This window comes from Tenrec ecaudatus, chromosome 2 (assembly GCF_050624435.1).
Source record: "Tenrec ecaudatus isolate mTenEca1 chromosome 2, mTenEca1.hap1, whole genome shotgun sequence".
In the NCBI taxonomy this organism is placed as follows: domain Eukaryota; kingdom Metazoa; phylum Chordata; class Mammalia; order Afrosoricida; family Tenrecidae; genus Tenrec; species Tenrec ecaudatus.
Genome location: NC_134531.1, coordinates 117,515,220 through 117,536,605, shown reverse-complemented (window position 1 = coordinate 117,536,605; position 21,386 = coordinate 117,515,220). Strand labels below are relative to the sequence as shown.

At 43.9% G+C, this 21,386-nt stretch overlaps 1 pseudogene; it reads left to right on the top strand.

Moving 5' to 3' along the window:
* The first annotated feature begins 274 nt into the window (after positions 1-274).
* Positions 275-1,141, top strand: LOC142440081 (uridine phosphorylase 1 pseudogene; annotated as a pseudogene).
* The last annotated feature ends 20,245 nt before the right edge of the window (positions 1,142-21,386 follow it).

The following is a 21,386-nucleotide window of genomic DNA, read 5'->3' as shown; positions in this document are numbered from 1 at the left end:
TCACAGCAGTGGGCTTGCCTGGTGTCTGTTGCTCCTTCAGGGTTTTGCATTTTCCTGGAACTTCCCCTCCCGTCACTGGATTGGACTTCAGGCCTCATTTCCTTTCCAATTCAGAGATACCCAAGGTGACCTTCCTGTTGGCTGCTCAGGGCCTGGAGGGGCCTGGCTTCTGTCTCCCACTCCATAGATCCACCTCACCCCAAGCTGCTTCCTTAGACCGGGTCTTGTAGGAGAGAAAACTGAAAACCACAACTAGAGTGTCTGTTGATTTGGGATGAACTTATCACAGTGTGGAATAGCAGTGAAGGAATGGTCTTCTCTTCGACCTTTCTTGAAGGAGTGTCCCCAGCTTAGTGACTGCTTCATTCAACTTTCAAAGCCAAACTTAGCAGCACCGAAAGAAGATATTTTATGCCATTGCAGTCTCATAACCATTACACATGATATCTCAGCTGCTTTTGGAGATGTGAAGTGTGTGTGTGTTGGTGGAAACCCCTCCCACATGAAAGTCTTCAACAGCTATATGAAAAACTAGGCATGGAAGCTCCCTATAGCTTTGCCGGAACCAACTGGTGCTGGGTGTCAACCATGGCGTGGGCACACCTCCCATTGAAAGCATGCAGTGTGAGCTCACCACGCTACTGTACCATGCCAGGAGCTTCAAAGTCCCCATCAGCACAGCAGGTGGCAAAAGTCTGGAGCCTGGCTCTGTGGCTATCACCCAACAAGTGGTGGGTGTCTGCTTCAAGCCTGCGTTTGAGCCGATTGCCCTGAGGAAGTGAGTTGTTCAAAGCACACACCTAAATAACCAACTAGTTCAGGAGTTGATGCAGTAGTCCCAAGGGCTAGACAAACTCCCCCTGGTTGTGGGGAATTCCACGTACACCTTGGATTTCTCTGAAGGGCAAGGCCACTTGCAGGGTGCTCTCAGTTCGTGTACCGAAAAGGGCAAGCTCAGTGCTTGAGGGCAGCCTGCGCCGTTGGCTTCCAGAACATTGAGGTGGAGTCCTCCATCTTTGCTGCCATGTGTGGTATGTGGGACTTCCAGGCAGTTGTGGTGTGTGCCACCCTTCTCAACTGGTTAGATGGAGACCAGATCAATAGCACCCGCGACCACAAAGTGTGGTGGGATATTTCATAACGAAATGTGTCGGGAACGCATGATGTCCTCATACATCTGATTCTCTGAACACCCGCTACCATGCAAATATCCCACTAAAAAGAGTTCCAGTCTCCGAAACTCAGAGGGCGCAGTTCTCATCTGTCCTAGCAGGTCACTACAAGTTGCAGTCGACTCAATGGCAGTGAGTTTGGAGTTGGTGGTTTACATTGGGCTACAAGCAGCCTAGTGGAATAGTGGTTGTGCTAAAGGAAAGGTCAGCAGTTTGAATCCACTAGCCACTCCAAAGAAGAGGAGGTCTTTTGCTCCCGTAATACAGTTACAGTCTCAGAAACCAATGGGGAAATTCTGCTCTGTCTTATAAGGCTGTTATGATTGAAACTGATCTGATGGAAGTGAGTCTATCTGGTCACTATTGACTCTAGGGCAGTGGTTTGATTCTTTGTTGCTGATTTTTTTTAAGTGAGTTTGTGGTGGGCTAATCATGGATCTGCTTTCTGCAAGTTTGGCAGTTCAGGCTCACAACTGCGCTTTGGGATAAAGATGAAGCTTTCTGCTCCCATAAAGACCGACGGTCTCAGAAACCCTATGGAGCCTGCCCACTCTGTGCACCTTGTCCCACTCTGTGCTACAGAGTCACCACCAGCCAGAACCTACTCGTCAGCAGTGAGTTTGGCTTGGTTTCGATCTGGTTCAGGACTCCAAGTGGCACAGTGGTAAAGAGCTCAGCTACTGACTGAGGGGTTGGTGGTTTGAGCCCACTGGCTGCTCTGTGGGTGAAAGATTATGGAAGTCTGCTCCCCAAAAGAGCATATCCCTAGAAAGCCTATGAGGCAGTTCTGCCCTGTCCTGGATGGTCATTATGAGCTGGAATCAACTGAACAGCAATATACGGGTATCTGCATTGGCATCTGGTTTGGAGCTCCTGGGTGGTGTAAATGATTAATGCTATTAAATAATTGAAAGATTGGAGGATCAAGTCTACCCAGATATGCATTGGAAGAAAGGCCTGGAGATCTGCTTCCAAAATGGAAAATCACCCCTTGTAGCCCTTAGGAGTTCAGTTCTACTTTGATAGACACAGGATTACCAGAAGACAAAATCAACTTGATGGTAACTTGAATTTGATTTGGTCTAGAAACTAGTGTAGAGGCAGCTTTTCTACTCAAGGTCCAGGTTGACACTTGATAGAGAAGAGCTGAATCTTTTCATCATATGGGTATTCAAGGCATTATGGGAGCCCACGGAGGGGATAGGAAGAAAGCAGGACATCAGGTAATATCCAACTATAACAAGAGTGATACAGAAATGGAGAGATTAGCAGGACCAATCTCAAGTCAGCTTGTACACATTTTTCTTTGAAATAGGGCAGCAGAAATACAGTAAGTGTATTTTGGAATACTTTGTCTATGCCAATGGAGTTTTAAAATACATACTTAGAGTAGTTATGAATAGAACATTGGGAAATCAGAAAATTTCATAAAGTAATGGAGATAGGGTTGTGTTAGACCAGGTTGACTAGAGAAGCAAATTCATAGACACTCAACTCATATGTATATAAGAAAGAGTTTTATATAAGAGTAATTGTATATTAAGAAAACATAGCCCAGTCCAGATCAAGTCCATAAGTCCAATATTATTAGCCCATGTGTTCAAAACCAATCTGTAAATTCTTCAGACTCACAAAATACATGCAATGACTCCAAATGCAGAAAGATCGCAGGGCGGTGGGTGGAAAGCCTTGTGAGTCCAGTGGTGGTGTAAGCATCTCAGCGCTGGCACAGGTCTCCAAGTGGCTCCTCCAGCTGCAGGGCTTTGGCTGCATCACAGTAGCTCCTTCAGGAATGTCTGGCAGGGAGAGTCTGTGTGCCCCGCCTCCAGCAAGCTACTTACCTCCTTACCTGAGCACCTCCAAATGAGGTCATTCAGCTGTGACCTGACTGACAGGCTAGACTTCACCCCTTCGCTATGTAATCGCCACAGGATTATATTAGTGGCGATTGTTTTCATCTTCGTCATCAGTGGCTGGATTCTGTTGCTAAAATGAAAGCAGAATTGTCTGAAGATGGTTCTTGGATTCAGGAAGATGTCGAAAGTACATTTTCGATACGTTTGCTCCCCAAAGACACAGATGGAGGTGAAGCAATTAGAGACACAGAACCAGATCTATTAGGAAACTACAGCCCTAGTTCTAATGGTCTTATATGAAGGTCACAAAACCTTTCTGTGATTTATCTCCTGAGACCCTTGTGCGGTGCAAGCTACTCCCAGAGGATTGATAACAATAGCATAAAGGCCAATGTGGAAGCAAATAGCACTCCAGGCAAAGTCACGCCTCCATTCAGTTATCTACCCCTCAAGAAAGGGCTCCTGAACTTTCCACCTCTGGCCACAGTACCAGGGGACTGGTCAATACATTTGACTTCCTTAGACATCTAACATTATTTGCATTCTGGCTTATAGTGAGTGACTGGGTGTTTCCTTAGGAACAGTGGGTGGGAACTTGACATTATTGTAACTGAGGGACCCAGGCTTGTGCTTTTACAAAACAAACGCACCCTTAATGTTACTGTTCATTCCGTGGTCTGATGAAGCGGAGGTGTAATAGATAGGGCTCTTCTGGGCAAGAAAAATATAGGACTCTGTCCTTAGAACCTACTGTGTGTGCTGTATTTTGTGAGAGCGAGGTTGGATATAAACAAATTACTTTCTCAGTCTGATCCAGAAGGTAGGGGCCCTGGTGGGGTCATGGTTGCATGTTGGGCTGCGATCTGCATGGTCAGCAGTTCAAAACCACCAGCAGCTCCACAGGGAGAAACGGCTTTCTACTCCTGAAAACGGTTACAGTCTTAGAAACCCACGGGGGGTTGCTTTGATTCAGCATGGACTCAATGGCAATGCGTTTGGTTTGGTTGGATCCAGAAGCTAGACCTTGCACGCGAGGTAGACTGATTTAAAAGAATGGCACTCTGGGTAGCCCATTGACTAGGAAGCCGGTGACTGGCACAGAAAGTTTGCAGCAGGATCTCCAGCTTGCTCTCAGTAAGAGCACGCGTGGATTTTTACTTGGCATCCCTTAACCCTAACCTTGCCTTATTTGCTCAGCTTTGGATTCTAACTTGAGGAAGGTCTTTGACTATAGTATGGAGTACAAATTATTTTACACAACTCCCTAAGTTGCAAAACTCTCTGCTTTCATTTATTTATTTATTAACATTTTATTAGGGGCTCATACAACTCTTATCTCAATCCATACATATACATACATCAATTGTATAAAGCACATCTGTACATTCTTTGCCCTAATCATTTTCTTTTTTTTATTTTCCTTTTTTTACATTTTATTAGGGGCTCATACAACTCTTATCACAATCCATACATATACATACATCAATTGTATAAAGCACATCCGCACATTCCCTGCCCCAATTATTCTCAAAGCATTTGCTCTCCACTTAAGCCCTTTGCATCAGGTCCTCTTTTTTTCCCCCTCCCTCCCCGCTCCCCCCTCCCTCATGAGCCCTTGATAATCCACAGATTGTTATTTTGTCATATCTTGCCCTATCCGGAGTCTCCCTTTCCCCCCTTCTCTGCCATCCATCTCCCAGGGAGGAGGTCACATGTGGATCCTTGTAATCAGTTCCCCCTTTCCAACCCACTCACCCTCCACTCTCCCAGCATCGCCCCTTACACCCCTGGATTCCCTGTGCCTCCAGTTCCCATATGCACCAGTGTACTACCTCTGCCCTATCCAGTCCTGCAAGGTAGAATTCAGATCATGGTAGTTGTGGGGAGGAAGCATCCAGGATCTGGGGGAAAGCTGTGTTCATCATCGGTACTATATCGCACCCTGACTGACCCATCTCCTTTCCTAAACCCCTCTAAGAGGGGATCTCCAGTGGCCGACACTTGGGCCTTGGGTCTCCACTCTGCACTTCCCCCTTCATTCACTATGGTATATATATATACACACACACACATATATACATATACATATATACATACATATATATATATATTTTGCATGATGCCTTATACCTGGTCCCTTTGGCACCTCGTGATCGCACCGGCTGGTGTGCTTCTTCCATATGGGTTTTATTGCTTCTGAGCTAGATGGCCACTTATTCACCTTCAAGCCTTTAAGACCCCAGACACTATCTATTTCGATAGCCGGGCACCATTAGCTTTCTTTGCCACATTTGCTTATGTACCCGTTTGTCTTCGGCAATGGTATCATGGAGGTGTGCAGCCAATGATATGATTTTTTGTTCTTTGATGCCTGATACCTGATCCCTTCAGGACCACGCGATCACACAGGTTGGTGTTTTCTTCCATGTGGGCTTTGTTGCTTCTGAGCTACATGGCCGCTTGTTTATCTTCAAGCCTTTAAGACCCCAGTCACTATCTCTTTTGATAGCCGGGCACCATCAGCTTTCTTCACCACATTTACTTATTCACCCACTTTGGCTTCAGCAGTTGTGTCGGGAGAGTGAGCATCATAGAGTGCAAATTTAATAAAAGAAAGTATTCATGCATTGAGGGAGTGCTTGAGTAGAGGCCCAAGGTCCTTCCGCCACCTTAACACTAAACCTATAAATATAGACACATATCTGCTTTCATTTATTACTCCTCCCCTCTTTAGTGTTATTTTCCAGTCATAGCTGAACCTTTGTACTTTTCATCCTCCCTGACTGGAACTTTCTCCAGGTCACCTTTTCATCTGTAAAAATTCCTGCTTAACCTTTGGGCTTCCACTTACTCATCACAGTCACTGGAAAGCTTCCCACCTCCACGCCTCAGCCCAGGTGAAGTAATTTAGATCATCAGGGAGTACACCTCCCGCATCCATCTTGATCACGCACACTGGGCACAGTGAGTGTAGAGTCAGCAGCAAATGGATAATATCTGACTGAGCTGATGACATATGCTTGTCCTCCACAAGTGCCCAGTCACAGAGAATCCCTTTGACAGGAATGTAGCAGGTGCTTCGGGTGACCTTGGGCTGAGTGGCTCAGATTAAAGAATCGGACTAAGGAATCTGCCCTGTTCATAGGACAAGAGTAAATACCTGTTAGAGAATAAGAAAAATACTTGTTTGATAACAGTAAACTGGTTTAACTAACAAAACAAATTATGGTAAACTGCTTACATTGAGCCAACATAGCATGTATGCTTGGCACTACTCACCTTCCGGAGGATTTGATGTACATTTATCAAGGGACACACCTTACGTCTCTAACACAGAACTGCTACTAGTATAAGTCTAATGTAGTTTAGGCCTGAATGGCTGCAAGGAGGCCAGGACTGGGCGGGAACTGGGGGAGGGGAGGGATAGGCTATTGAGGTAGAAGGTAGGAAGGGTGAGGGGACCGAAACAGAAACATATATGGAGGGCTTAACAGGATATTGCTGTTAATTCACTCCTTGAGATGGGCTGTGTCAGTATATGTAGTATGTTTCTCTAAAAAAAAAAGGAGGAGGAAAAGTAACATTGAAATGGACTTGGAGTGTTTAATGACAGACAAGTTCATCTTAAAAAAGCAAACCAAAGAGAATTTAAGTTTTCTGACAGTCCCCGACGAATGCTTCACAAGAGCAGTTAGTGTGCTAACAACGGTCACTACCAAGGTTGCCTCTGTTTGTCTAAGAATCTTAACTCAATATTGGATTGTGAGCATGGTGGGCTGCGATAGCCACCTGGAAGCAGAAAGAAGACAAGACTCAGTGTGAAACTGACCTGGTAGCACATGGGACGGGCTTTGCAAAACTAGTTCGTTGTCAGAGAATAATGCCAGTCGAAGAGTCATGCTGGAGCCAGGCTTATCAGTCAGAGTTCAGCCAACACCGGGAAAGGAGTTTCCAATCAGAAGTATTGGGAGCTCGAAGGTTTGTTCACAGCTGACTCCAGCAAGAAAGACTCAGGATGAGAAGTTCTCACCATTCGGACTAAATTTAGGACCAGGGCAGCCATAAGACATGTTGGACTTGGGGAAAAAATACAGAAACTGAATTGGGGCTAGGGAACTGACTGACCCTGCTACAACACTGGCCTCTTCAGAGAGTGCTCAGCAGTAAAACATGATCAGCGTATGAAGGAAGGGCCTGAAGACAGAGTGGGAGACAAATTGCCGAGAGCTTAGGGATTCAGAGGGAAAATAAATAAAGTAGAGCAGGTCCTTGGGCAGCATGGCTTTACAGCAGACTTTCAGAGTGGAACATAGTGGAGTCCATTCAGAGGACCAATGGCATGAGCAACTAGGAGGGGTGGAAGCAGTCCTGGAATTTGGGATGGTCACCTTGGCAGAGGTAGATGCATCGAGAATGATTCATCACAGCCACGCGGAGGGAAGTTGACTTTCAAGCTGAGTGTCCAAGGAAACACTTGGGAGCTGTTATATGGGGATGGCATTGATAGGTGTGTGAGAAGGAAATATTGAAGCAGAGTCTGGAACTGGGGCAGGCTATAAAGATAAAGGAGTGGAGACAATGAAGGCACAGTTTGCTTCCCAGGCTGCGTAAAAAGTGAAGGATGAGAAGATGTTTTGGGGTCTCTAGCATCTGGCCTGCAGAAAAACAAACAAATCTGTGTCAGAAGTACAGCCAGAATGCTCCTTAGAAACAGGGAGGGCGAGACTCCGTTTTACGTACTTTGGACAGATTCTCAGGAGAGAGCAGTCCCTAGAAAAGGACATGCTACTTTGTAAAATAGAGGGTGAGCAAAAAAAGAGGAAGACCCTTCCTGAGGTGGATTGATGCAGTGGCTACGATAATAGGCTCACACATCAGACAATTGTGAAGATGATGCAGACCTGGCATTGCTTCATTCTCTGAAACAGCCCCAACAGCAACAGCTTCTGGCCAACAAGGAGTTGGGAGCAGGGCTCAGAGACAGAGGTAGGAGCGGCCTAGATCTAGTTAGAGAGGGAACTAAGCATTTTCTGCTCTGTTTGGGGGCCTACAATAGAAGAGATCTGACTCCTCCCACCACAGTAGAGCTGGCTCCTAAGACTTCAAGTGGAATCTCCTATGTCTATAACGCACAGGAAGTGACCCCATTTAGCATCAGTCTGGACGATGATGTAGAACTCAAGGCCAGACTTCTTCACTTAGGGTGTGAGTCAGGATAATAACTTTATTCATAAGCAAATTCTCTCACCATTGGTGAAGTAACCCATCAGCCATAAAGACAGATATTGCTGGACCTAGGCTAATGTTTCCTGAAAGTCCTTGGTCATCTATCTGTCAGCATGTCTTGCTGAGCACAGACTAACTTCACAGGAAGGGATTGTGGTTGGGGCCTATACCAGTCAAACAAGTGACTCACATCCACATTTGTGATGCCATCTTTTCTTCAAAAAGCTGAAATGAAAGGATCATTATTCTCAAATTTAGTAGGCATGAAGATCATCTGTAGAATTTGTTTAAATGCTGCTTCTTGTGGTTTACACAAGACCTATGAGTATGAATTTCTGAGAGTGGATCCCAGCAATTGTCATTTTAAAACAAGTTTACCAAGTAGTTCTGATGCCTGAGATCTGTGGACTCTACTCTAAGAAACCATAATTTAGAGGCCCACTTCCGGTAGCAAGTGAAGATAGATTTCATATCATAGGTAGAATTGGGGAAATGCCCCAGTTAGACTTACTCTGGTCCACATGTGGTTACAGTGGAATTTGTGAGAAATGTAGCTAATCAGACTGTGTGATGGTAAAAATGTGAAAAGATAGACAGATGTTGAGGCTGGATAATTTCTGGACTCATCAGCAGACTGGGGCCAATGCCAAGAAATTATTGATGTCAGAACTACTTCTGGTTGGTTGGAATCGCATCTACAACAGGCATGGACAGCCATTCAGAATCATGGGCAGAGATTATGGAACAGGAAGGACTGAGACTGAAGTTGCAGCCAAGGTCATTAACACCTAGGGTTTCATTTCCAGCTGACGGGAGTCTGCTACTGGCAGTGGCCTCATGTCTGAGATGCTGCTGGTCTCCTTCATTTGTCCTACTCCTAGAGAGACTAGTAAGCTATCAAGAGATCCATTCCCTTAGAATTAACCCTCTCCTCCCAAATTATCAATGATGTCCTCATCGCAAAAAGGGCGTGGAGGTATTGTCCAACGTCTGACTTCACAGGGTGGAAGGAGAATCAAACTGCATATCAGCACAAAGCCTGTTTCGATGTAGCAGAGGTCAGATATACCTCCACCATTTTTCCTCCTTTGCCAATTGTGACCCCAACTTCCCCTCCCACTGAATTCTACTCAACTCAAAAAGACTCACTGCCATTGAGTCAAATTCAAGTTATAATGGACCTATAAATAGATCTGCCCCTGTGGGTTTCTGGGCTACAGATCTTTATGAAGCAGAAACACTTATCTTTCTCCCAGGGAGCAGCTGGTGGGTTTGAACTGCTGCCCTTGTAGTTAGCAACCCAACTTGCAACCCACTATGCCACTAGGGTTCCTGAGCTTGAGATTCATTGCAATGGTCACACAGAACTCTAGACCACACTCAACAGTCATGGGGTTTATTAGCAAAGTCAGTGTGTTATTCAGAATCAGAAATTCTCAGGGCACTGTTCTTCCCTCCCCGAGAGCCTCTTCTCAGCTGGGGCCATAGGTCCTTGGCCTCTCAGTCACACAGCCTTTGAAGCCTCTGCCCTCCTCAGGTAATGTAAAATTCTTTATTTCTCTTGATAAATGCCCAAAAGGCATCCTACTCTGCCATAAGCCTCAACCTGAAGGCACTCAGCTCTAACCTCGTAGCTCAGCAAACCTAGCCCCCTCCAAGTTAAGTGCTTGGAAGTACTCTATTCTGTAAACTTCCTCCCTGAAGACAATCAGCTTTATCAACTCCTTGGGCCAGGGAAGCCCACTGCTCTGACTCATACTCTGCCTCTTGGCTCTGCTGTTGCTACTCCTCTGCCGCTTCTGTGGTGGCACAGCTTTCTGGCCCTGGGCCCAGTAGGTTCGATGCACAGGATCTGGGGGTGCGGAGGACAAGCTCCACTCCTGCCTCTTTTTAATGATGGTAGTGAGATCCTTCCACTTCCTGCTTCCGAGATGACTCTCTGTGTTTATCCCCCCACCGGTCCCCCATCAAGATTACAAATTTACTAACTACCTCCGTAGAGTTACATGTTTTTACATTCACAATTAGCCATGATAGTAATCACTAGCAACTGAATCATATCATCATCTTCCTCTACCTTCTCTTACCCAGACCCACCAGGAAAAGAGGAAATAAATCCAATCTTTGAGCTTATTCAGGCAGTTGGTGGAAGTTATGAAGACAATGGCTGAAGAAGCATGTCAATTGTGTCACTGCACCACATCATCTTTCCAAGAAACTCAAGCTTCTATTCCAGAAGGGCTGCCCAATCTTTGGCTGGACTGGGCTGTTGGCAGGGAGATTACCAATGAATGGAAGTGGTTTCTTCATAGGTTCAAAATTATTCTCATCTGTTACTCATCAAGAATTGAGTTAAGGCTCTCACGTTAACAACGTTAGGAAAGAAGATAACAAATGAAAGAAACAGACTTCTAGTTTATCCCAAACAAGAGATTTCTAGTTTGTGATAAGAGGGAGACTGTACTAAGAAGAAAGTTATTAGAATTTGGTGACCAACTTGCCGCTCCCCTCATCTTGTATTGTTCAGGGGAGTAAAGAGAGACTAGATCAAAATACACAAGGAGGAAAGTTCCCTTTGAAAATAATTCTGCCCCACCAATCACCATAATTTTAAGATCCTGTTGGGTTCATTGTTTCCTTTGGAAAATACCATTGCCCCAATTAAGTATTCTTTCCTGAACTGTACTATTTTAATCAGGTTACACTGCTCCTGAAGTCTCTAAGAGAGCAGCTGCACTGAGGGACTGTGAATTCTTGTTAAGAGGCAGAATTGGAGATGGTGTATTTGATGTATCTGAGCAAAGGTTTTTGTACATCCAGCCTCGCAGACTTCCACCCTCCTGGAGAGAAAGACGGAAAAAGAGCCACATCAGACCTCCTTCCAGTTCCCTGCTGTCTGGACGGCAGCTTCTTCCATTCCATTTCTGTTATCTTTTAACTGGGCTCTACGCCACGAATGCAATCGTATGCAGTCTGTATTCTGAGAAGCTGGATGACATGAAGAACGTGGCTGCAGGACTGGAGGAAGACTTAGTAACAGCCCTCAACATGCCAATGACCCAACATTGGACATATCATGAGTAGACCCCGGTTCTTGAAGAAGGAGATCATGCTTGGAAAAGTGGACAGTCAGCAAAAGATAGCAAAACCTACAATGAGATGGAGTAACACACAGTGGCTGCCACAATGAGCTCAAACATAGCAAAGATTGCGAGGCTGGTGGAGAACTGGGCAATGTTTTGTTGTGTTGTCTGTAGGGTCACTAAGACTTGAAAGTGACACAATGGCACCTAGCAACAACAAGTCTTTTAAATACATTTTAATCATTACCTCCTTCTCAAACTCAGCCAAACTGACTTAGTGGCCCTGTCCTTAGGTCCTTATGATGGGTTACGTATAAATTTCTCTAGGACAGATGATCTCTTCAGGACCAGTGGTGAGAGTGGTGGTAGTGGGAGGGGGGAGGAAGGGTGAGGTAGAAAGATTACAAGGATCTACATATAACCTCCTCCCTGGGGTACAGACAACAGAAACGTGGGTGAAGGGAGATGTCAGACAGTGTAAGATATGACATAATAATTTATAAATTATCAAGGGTTCATGAGGGAAGGGTAGCAGGGAGAGGGGGAAAATGAGGTACTGATACCAAGTGCTCAAGTAGAAAGCAAATGTTTTGAGAATGATGATGGCAACAAATGTACAAATGTGCTTGACACAATGGATGGATGTATGGATTGTGAAAAGAGCTGCATGAGCCCCTAATAAAATGATGAACAAATAACAATAAATAAATAAAGTGAATCTTAATGGATAAAAAAATTCTCTTTGATATGTTTATAGCTATTAAGACCATGAATTTCTAACATGCAGGGATCATATAATACTTATTTTTGTATCTCCAGCATCTGATACAGAAAATTCAATAACTATGTATTGACATGATAAATGAATTTATGGCAATTAATATATCTCATGTTGGATTAGCAAATAATCAGTATTAAGAAAATAGAGTTCTTATGTAAGAAAGATGTTTCTAAATAGTGTGGACAGAATATAAATTGCTGTGCTATTTTTGTTTTACTTCTGAATTTATTAAAGCAGTTTCCTTTTATGCTGTTCTAAATTAGACTGTTGCCCAGTTCATTATACAAAAATAGAGGGATTGTTTTTTTCTTCATCCTGGACTTTCCTCAATTTAGACCAAATTACAAGGTTTACCAAAGCCATGCCAGCAATTTGACTGAAGTTTCTTGGGTAAGCAGAACCAGCAGGAACAAAATGTCTGAAGATATCCAGGAGAAATATTGTACAAGGACTATTCTACTAATTACAGAGGATTGCATATGTCAAAAAAAATCACAATGGTGGCCAGGTAAATTTGGTTGCATCATTTTATACCTACCAAGCTAGAAATACTTTAAATAATATATAATATCCAGCGGGGCCACGATTCTGTGAATTGGCACACTCCCTTGCTGGAATGGCAGCTCATTCTAACTCTTCAGGAATGCGCATGACAAAATATACGAGAAGCTAGAACAATGTTCCATGATCTTTGAAATTCACCCCGAGATGATACATACAAAGATGAAAACAACTTACACAGCTGAAATGATTCATTTTCTAATGAATGCTGGCCCAGTTCTTCCCACTACCCCTTTCTCTATGGGACAGTGACCCCTTTGGGTTCCGGAGTGGTATAAACAGCCAATGTGCTTGACTCCACCCTGAGGCACCTCAGAAGAAAGCTCTAGCAGTTCAGATCTGTGGACAGCCCCTACAAACACTATGGGGCACAGTTGCACTCTGATATATATGGGTCTCCACGAGTTGAAATTGACTGAGGCAACTGACTGGGGTCGCTGGTGGGCTTACTGTGGGTGGTGGTGAAACCTTGGGCTCTGGACAAAGCTCAATGCTCAGGATGCAAGTGGCTTAACATGCCCTGTAGGCATACACTAGGCCATCACCTGGGGCTCTGCTCTGCCATTCCCTAGGCACTGCTTGAATGAGTAAATCAGAGACTCTCTCCAGTCTTTCCCCCCTTTTCCATTTCTATGGGTCCCACTACACCATCTGCAGGACCCCTAACTTGAGCTCGGTGTTTGTTTGTTTCTTCATTTTGGACCCCTAAACGTATTCGGAAGCTTTCCGAAAGTTTGCAATTGTTAAGAATTCCAAGTTTCAACAACCAAACCCGACTTGACCAAACCAACCAAAAACAATTTATCTCCTCCATCCATAATGGGTAGGGAGGATCTGAGTGCTTACAAACACAATGTATAATTTTTATCCAAAAAAGAAAATTTAATTGAAATTTTATTTTTTTTTAAAATAAAGTAAGTACAGATAGTTCCATGACTTTTAAAAATAGGAAATAATGTCCAACAAGAGATGAACATTGTCAATATTTTGCTTATATACTGGGAACAAAATCCTGAAAACTTCTTAGCCATAAACAAACACCTTTGTGGTGGTTATGTAATTTCATATTAACTTGATAAACAGGTCTAGGGGTGGAGTCTAGCCTGTCAGGTCACAGCCTAATGATGGCTTCTGTGGGAATGGCCTTTTCATGAGGATCCTGGGAACTTCCTCTCTCTCTCCAGGAGGTGGGTCCCACACTGTCTGCTTCACCTTCCTATGACAGCCACTTTGAGCCATGCTGACGGCAGTCAGACCCCCGAGATGCTTTCACCACCACTGGATCCAGCAGACTTTCCACCACTGACCTATGATCTTCCTGCATTTGGCATCCTTGTATGTGCTGCATGAGTCTGAAGAGGAATTTATAGACAAATATTGGACATATAGGCTAATATCGGACATATGGACTTGATCTGGGCTGGGATATTTTCTTAATGATATACAACTGCTCTTTGATATAAAGTCTTTCTTTTCTTTTAATCATATTATTGGGGGCTCATACAACTCATCACAATCCCAAGTACATTTGTATATATGTTGCCATCATCATTTTCAAAGCATTTTCTTTCTACTTGAGCCCTTGGTATCAGCTCCTCATTTTTCCCCCTCCCTCCCTCCCTCCCTCATGAACCCTTCATAATTTACAAATTATTATTTTTTCATGTCTTGCACTATCTGGTGTCTCCTCCCCACCCCCTTGTCTGTTGTCCATCCCCCACTGCGATTGATTCCCCCTTTCAATCTCCCCTTCCCCTTGCTCTCCTGATGTGGCTGTACACGTATGAGTGTCCTGGATTTGATTCGCTGGTCAACTTAGACTAACACAGCCTTTTATAGAATAGGACACTGGGCCTGGGGCTCAGGACCACAGTCCCAAAGGACACTAAAGTCAATGTTAGTGTTTTACATCTTTCTTTATAACATGTGGAGTCTTAAAAGCTTGAAGATTAACCATTGAAAGTGCAGCTACTGGTCTCTCCCATCCAGAAAAAAGAAGAGTGAAGAAAATTAAGGAAACATGAAAGTAATTAGTTCAAAAGACTATTGGATCACATGAACTCAGCCATCAGGACTCTGAAATCAGAACAAATATATAGTGCCCGACAACTACTGTTGATCACTTTAATAAGGATCATAATAGTGGGTCCTGCGTAGACTGGGAGAAAAATGTGGAAGAAAACTGAAAATAATGAAAAGTACTAGGCTTGCCAGTCTGATGGGGACTTGTAGAACCCCAAGATTATGCCGCAAACACCTTTCAGGCCTGGAACAGCTTTTAGCTAAATGATAGAATTATAACGTGAACATAAAATAACACCAAGAAAACATGCACTCCTTACAACCCTTAACCATGCAAGATCAAAGGCACAGCATTTGCAGAGGGATAAAAGTCAGAAGGTAGAAAAGACTGGGGAAAAGAAAGAGTGGCAACTGTAACCACAGAGAGAAGGTGAGAATAGTGTTACTATTTTGTGGGGCTTGCAATCAGTGTATGAAACAATACATATGAATTGTTGAAAGGAAAACTAATATTCTCTGTAAACTTTCACCCAAATCACAACAAAACATATATTTAAAAAATGTCCCCTCTGTACACATGAAAAGAAGCCCGGATAGAATAGTAGATTACACATTGGGCTACTATTTGCCGGGTTATCAGGAAGAATTCACCAGCTGTTCCATGGGGGAAAGACAAGGCTGTCTGCTACCATAAAAATGTACAGTCCTTCTAAATACAGGCATGTAAACTTTTAGATAAGGATTTTATATAATTTTTATATAAGGATAGGGAAATAGATCTATGTACATCTATTTATATGTTAAGTATTAAAGCAGCAGATGAATATTGGACCTCTACTTAAGTACTCCCTCAACACAAGAAGACTTTGTTCTAATAACCCGGCATTCTGTGAGACCTTCCCTGACACGATTGCTGAAAACAAAATGAGTGCACAAGCAAATGTGGTGAAGAGAGCAAATGGTGCCCAGCTATCAAAAGATACAGCATCTGGCGTTGACGTTAAGTAGACAGTCATCTAGCAGGGAAGCAAATAAGGCCACATGGAAGAAGCACACCAGTTTGTGTGATCATGAGGTGTTGACAGGGTCAGGCATCAAAGACCCAGAATGAAAAATCCTATCGCCAGGCATCAAAGATCCGGAATAAAAAATCATAGATTTGAAGGAGGAGTGTGCTAGTTATAAAATCTGTTGTCAATTTGAGAGGGTTAAAGTGAAGGGATGGAGTTTAGCCTGTCATCAGGGCATAGCCTAATGACTTCATTTAGAAGTGCGAAGGAGATAAACAGCTCGTTGGAGGCAGGACACACGCTCAGTCCCTGCAAGACATTCTCAGTGACAAGTCACATGGCTGATGGCAGTCGGAACCTCGGAGCTGGAGAAGCCACGTGGAGCCCCCTGCCAGCACTGAGATGCTCACAATGCCACTGGATTCACGAGACTTCCCACCCACTGGCCTGTGATCTTCCTGCATTCAGCATCATTGCATGTGTTTTGTGAGTCTGAAGAAGACTTTATAGATTGGTATCAGACTTATGGATTTGACCTGGACTGAGCTGGGATGTTTTCTCAATATTCAATTGCTCTTGTATATAAAGCTCTTTCTTGTATACATGTGAGTATCTATGAATTTGTTTCTCTAGTTTACCCGGACTAACACTAGGTAGAGTGGACACCCAAAGTCCATCTTTAGACAATTGGACATTTCCTTACAGAAGGTTCATAAAGAAGAGACGAGCCAGCCAGGGTGCAGTATAGCATGAACAAAATATACAACTTTCCTCTAGTTGTTTAATGCTCCCCCCCCACTATGATGACCCCAATTCTACCTTGCAAATCCAGCTAGACCAGAGGATGTACACTTGTACAGATAAGGGCTCAAAACACAGGAAATCCAGGACAGATAAACTCCTCAGGACCAATAATGAGAGTAGCAATACCAGGAGGGGAAGGGGAAGGTAGGGGGAGAAAGGGAGGAACCGATCACAATTATCTATATATAACCCCCTCCCAGGGGATGGATAATAGAAAAATGGGTGAAGGGAGACAGTGGTCAGTGTAAGACATGACAAAAACATTTATAAATTATCAAGGGTTCATGAGGGAGGAGGGGAGAGGGAGGAAAATGAGCTGATACCAAGGGCTCAAGTAGAAAAAAAATATTTTGAAAATGATGATGTCAACAAATGTGCTTGACACAGTGGATGCACATAAGGATTGTGCTAAGAGCTGTAAAAGCCCTCAATAAAATGATTTTTTTAATGTACAGCCTTGACAACCCTCGGGAGCTGCTCTATTCTGTCCTCTAGGATCACTGTGAGTCCGAATTGATGCAGTGAGTTTGGCTTTGGTTATATTCATGAAAAACTATCTACTCATGCATATGATTTGGTTGACCTCTACGTTTTTTCATCATAAGTTTAAATAATTGCAAAGGACACAACTTCCTGTGTAATATAAAAATCGACCTTTACAAATGAAACCACCACTCTTCAATGAATCCATACCATAGCAATTTATCACCAACCACTTAAGTAGGCAAACTCTCTTTTGCCTATCGAATATCGCACATGGTTCCTGCTTATTTTCACATTTATTGCTCAGTTCCACATCCCTACCCCTCAGGTTGCTGCTGTTAGGTGCCTTCCAGTCCGTTCCAGTTCTCAGCAACCCCGTTTACAGTAGCAGCAAGCACTCTCCAGCCCTGTGCCATCTTCACAGTGCCCTCAACGCTGGAGCCTGTGGTTGCAGCCGCCTGGTCACTATGCCCTCCCGAAGGCTTTCTTTTCTGTTGCTGACTCTCAGCTTTGCCAAGCATGCTGTCCTTTCCCAGGGACTGGTCCTGACTCGGACTGCGGGTAGATGCGATGAAGTCTCACCTTCCTCACTTCTAAGAAGTAGCCTCGCTGTTCTTCCAAGACTGATTTGTTTGTCCTTCTGGCAGTCCGTGGCGTGCTCAGTAATTTTCATCAGCACGATAACTCAGAGGAATTGGCTCTCCTCCAGCCTTACTTACTTACTTTCCCATGCATTTAGGGTGATTGAAAATAACATGGCTTGGGTCAGGTACACCGGAAAGTGCCATGCTTGCTCTTTAGTAGTATGAAGAGGTCTCTTGTAGCAGACTTTTCCAATGTAATGTTTGATTTCTTGACTGCTGTCTCCATGGGTATTGATTGTGGATCCAAGAAAAATGAAATCTTGACCAAAAAATGTCAAGATGTTTGTTTTCTTTATTTTGAAGCATAAACTACACTGAAGGCTGTAACCTTTTGGTCTTCATCGTTAAGTGCTTCGAAGTTTTTGCTTGTAGCAAGCAAGATTGTGCCAGCTGCATGTCACTGATAGTTAATGACCCTTCCTCCAATTCTGATGCTACATTCTTCATATATTCTATTTCCTGGGATGATTTGCTCAGAATAAACATTGAATAAGTATGGTGAAAGGCTATAACCATGCCACACATCTTTCCTGATTTTAAACTGTGTAACAGCTCCTTGTTTTTTCTGAACGACTGCCTCTTGATTATGGACAGAGTAAAATTAAGTGCTATGTAATTCCCATTCTTCTTAATGCTTCCCCGTAGTGTGTTATGAGCCACACCATCCAGTGCCTGTGCATAGTCAATAAAGCTCCAGTCAACACTGTTCTGCTCTTCTATCACTTTAGATACATCTGCTGTCTATAATATGATCCTTTATTCTGAGTCTGACTTGACTTTCGTGGCAGCTCCGTAAGAGGGATTTGTTTTCTTTCTAATTATCTTCAGCAAAACTTTGCTTGTCTGTGACATTACTGATATTGTGGATGATTTTCACTTTCTGTTGGTTGACTGTGCTTTGGAATGGGCACAAAATGAATCTCTTCAGTTGGCTTGTTCAGGTAGCCATCTTTCAAATTTACTGGCACAGACGAACGAGTGCTTCGGCGCTGTATCAGCTTTTCCACATCCAATGGTGTTCCGCCAATTCCCGGAGTCTTGTTTTTCACCAATGCTTTCGGTGCAGCTTGGATTTCATCCTCTACCATCGATTGATGATCACAGGCTACCTCTTGAAATGGTTGAATGTCTATAGCTGATTCTGAATTGAACTGAGTACCATCTACTGGCCTTAAAATGAAAGCCCACCTCAGACTATGACACCAGAAAAGCAGCAAAGACAGACCGAGAAGTGGTGGCAGCATAAGTCACAGCACCAAGAAAATGGGAGAGAGCCGTGGGCTTCTGGACCCATTAGAGAAAGCTGAAAACGCTCTAGGGCAAGAGATTCACTTGTGAAGTTGGGTCCCTGTAGGCCAGTGGTTCTCAGCCTTCCTAATGCTGTGATCCGTTAATACGGTTCCTCATGTTGTGGTGACCCCCAACCATAAAATTATTTTCGTTACTACTTCATAAGTGTCATTTTGCTACTGTTAAGAATCATAATGTAAATATTTGATATGCAGGATATATTTTCATTGTTACAAATTGAATATAGTTAGAGCATAGTGATTAATCACAAAACGATATGCAATTATATATTGTGAAATATTTATTTATAATTAAAATAAATGAAATTTTGTCTTGAAGCATGGTGGGCATATCTGCATGTGGGCGGACCCGCCTGGAGACGGATAGAGGAGCGGTATCTTGGTTCCTAAGACCATTGGAAATATGTGTTTTCTGATGGTCTTAGGTGACCCCTGTGAAAGGGTCGTTCAATCCTCAAAGGGGTAGCAACCCAGAAGTTGAGAACTGCTGCTCTAGGCGCTTACCTAAGGGAACTATTTTTTGCTGACCCACAGGCAGAAAGGTGAGGCTGAGGCTTCTGGTGGAGGGGAGTGTCCTTTGAGCATGTATGGACACTGCTAAAAGAGCTTTTGCCTGATCAGTGCAGAGGCCAACAGCTAGGCTAGCTAAGAGGTCAAGGACAAGAGAAAGGAGCGCCTGCACGCATGGCTGAGAACAGGTGTTCTTGACTGGAAGAATTGTATCAAGAATTTCTGACCCTGAATTTAAACCTCATAACTTCAGGAATAAATCCCATAATCGCTAGTTTGGTCTGTGAGGTCATGCACTGAATCATCAAATCCAGTACAGAATTTTGAAGAGTGCTACAGTTCAAAACCACCTTGGGACAAAGACTGGGCTTTCCACAGTCTTGAAATCCCTAGGGAGGTCACAGAATCAGCAATGACTTGAATGCAGTGAGGTGTTTTTTTGTGTGGGAGAGATGGTTGGTGTTACAATTAGTGAAGAAAGTAGGAAGGTGGAGGCATGCCTGACATTCACCTCTTTAAGAATCAGCCTTAGGCAGATGTTGAGTTTGATTCTCAAATTTGGGACTTTTTAGCCTCCACAGACATGCAGACCAATTTCTTGGAGTTTTGTGAGATGATTCTGGGACCCCAGATGGGATGGAGAGTACTGAGCGGAAGAGGAGTAGCTGATGTCAGAGTTGATGAAGTGGCAGAGCAGATTGGAAAAGTTGGACATTTGGGACATCTTTAACCTTGACCACCTTTGTGCTGATCCTTATGAGAACTTATTTATTCAGCTCTCATTCAATAATTTCTACACAAACTGTTCAGTGACACAGGTTCCATTTTTCACAACATGTATCACATGATTTCTGTTCTGATTGCTCAGTTTCCTTGTCCCCTGACTTCTCATCTTTGTTTTAAAGTAATTTTGATCATTTCTTCTCACATAGGTAATTTTGAAGGCACATAGTAATTATGTGTGATATTCATTATTCGTGATACAATCTATCGTACAGAGGTGAGTTTAAGTCTCATTTTTTCTGAAGGAATTTGAGATTCTGTTCCACATTTTCCTCTCATTGTATTGAGATGCATCTTTTGGGGCTCTGATAAGAGTAGTCAGTAGTGGTAGCTGGGGATCAGGGTAGATGAGGCCTTGATCCTATTAACTTGTTAGCTTTGATTAAAAAATCAAACTACATGGACTTGATGCCGACCATATAAGACAGGGTAGAACTGCCCCTTTGAGTTTCTGAGACTGTAACTCTTTATGGGTGTTGAAGCCTAGTCTTTCTCCTGAGGACCAGCTAGTGCCCACCGTGAGGACAGCAGCTCAATAGAGAAACACTGTGCCACCAGAGTTTCTATTGGCTTCATCTGGTTTTAATTCAAAGTGGTCAGGAAGTTGATCCTACCTACGCTATACTATTCTTAGGTGTTATAATTTCCTTTTAGTACATTTTATTAGAAAGTCAGTCATGTTTGACAGCTTCCAACACAACATGTTTACTATTTTATTTGTGTAGCTTTATAAAAGAGCCTAATTATGTGCTTGGCGTAATCCAAAAGCCACTGCAGGAAAGGAGAGGAGCTAATCTGGCAGTGATCGTGTGAGAGTGTATTAATGATCGCTCCCTTTCTGGGGGGTTTTGGGGGACAGCTACAAATAATCCTAAAAAGAGCCTGAGCCGCGATGTTCTGGCCCGGCCCCGCCCCCTCGCCACGCCTAGACTCCGCCCCGGCACCTCACGCAGGCGCGTACTCCACGGAGCTCGCGGCTCCGCCCCCACTGCGCCGCCCCGCCCCGCCCCTCCCCGCCCCGCCCCTAGGCGGTTGCTCGCGGTGGCCGCCGCCCTCCACCAGCCCAATGGCGCGGCAGCCGCGTCGGTAATGTGAGGCAGTGCTCAGGCTGGTCCGGCCCACGGCCCGCAGCCCATCACAC